The sequence below is a fragment of the Halyomorpha halys genome, unplaced genomic scaffold (assembly GCF_000696795.3).
Source record: "Halyomorpha halys isolate HHAL.00 unplaced genomic scaffold, Hhal_1.1 Scaffold74.1, whole genome shotgun sequence".
NCBI classification, from domain to species: domain Eukaryota; kingdom Metazoa; phylum Arthropoda; class Insecta; order Hemiptera; family Pentatomidae; genus Halyomorpha; species Halyomorpha halys.
In genome coordinates this window covers 1,090,243-1,091,408 of record NW_027104736.1, presented here as the reverse complement: position 1 = coordinate 1,091,408, position 1,166 = coordinate 1,090,243, and the positions used below count along the sequence as shown (strand labels likewise).

The 1,166-nt window shown below is 29.8% G+C and overlaps 1 long non-coding RNA gene across 1 annotated transcript in view; it reads left to right on the top strand.

The window, feature by feature from the left end:
• LOC136795118 (uncharacterized) overlaps positions 1-882 on the top strand; it is a 14,032-nt gene extending 13,150 nt beyond the window's left edge. The window contains exon 3 of the long non-coding RNA XR_010842669.1: positions 692-882. This is a non-coding gene — a long non-coding RNA (uncharacterized lncRNA). The remainder of the gene's footprint in view (positions 1-691) is intronic.
• The last annotated feature ends 284 nt before the right edge of the window (positions 883-1,166 follow it).

The window sequence follows — 1,166 nt, the reverse complement described above, 5'->3', positions numbered from 1 at the left end:
TTAACTGTTTTATTTCTCTCTTCTATGCGTAATCAACATGAGGAGGCCCCTATTCTCCGGATATTTTCTAACAGGACCATAAAGAACGGACATATCACAATAATGAGATAATTGATATACTCAACTTGATTTATGTAACCATACGTAAGGCAACTATTAATTTATTGTTTTATTCTCTTTTAGAGGGATAAGAAAAAAAAATGGTTTTAAAATGTTTTAATTTTATTGTTTCGTTAATTCTAAAATGTTTGTATCTAGTTTTTTCATTTATCTCAGATGAAGCCCTGCATAGTGGTGCAAAACGTTGGTTAGCAATAAATAGTTTTCTTTTATTACTATGATACCTTTATTGACCACTACCAGGGCTCTGTTTCATAATGAAAGCTAATAGTATTAGTTCAAAATACAAGTATAGAAACCAATTTGTTTTCATAGTAGGGAGGACGATTAGTGATATTACAGGAGTTAAAAAGTACTAAAATACAAGTTACTATTGTACAAGTCAGTGTAATTGTATTAAGTTAAATCGGCAAGACTAATAGTATTAGTTTGTACTTTATTATGAAACAGGGCCCTGAACTATCTTCCTACAATTGTATTTTTATTTGTTTACAAATAGATAATTCAAAACATTGGACCCTAATTGCTGGAGTACACATTACAGATATAGTCTAATATTTTTTTTTTGTAGACTTTCATTTAAGTTTCCAACACCAGAAAAAGAGTCTCAAGATTCACTTCACGTGGCTTCTGCGAAATAAATATGGACGGACCCAGGTGGTAATCGAACCCAACATTCTCGGTCATCAAGATCTCCAGGTTATTCTGTTAAGACTCAATTTCAGCTCAATATTTTCATATTAATTCCTTGCATATACAAACAACGGGTTTGCCTATAATTAAAACTTTAAACAAAGGATGGCTTAAATCTCTGAACTATTATTAAAAGTTGGAAGTTTATTTAAAGTGAGTAAAACTTGTATGATAATGTGATTGAACTGTTAAAGTGAGACCGTAGAAAAAAATATGGATTGCTTAATAGCATTGATCACTTGTATATTAAACTCTTAGGTTTTGGTAAAAAAAAAAAAAAAGAAAAAAAATTGAAAATAGTTTTTATAGTAGATAAAGGGATCTTCAACATAAGTCACTTACTCGGAAAAAAA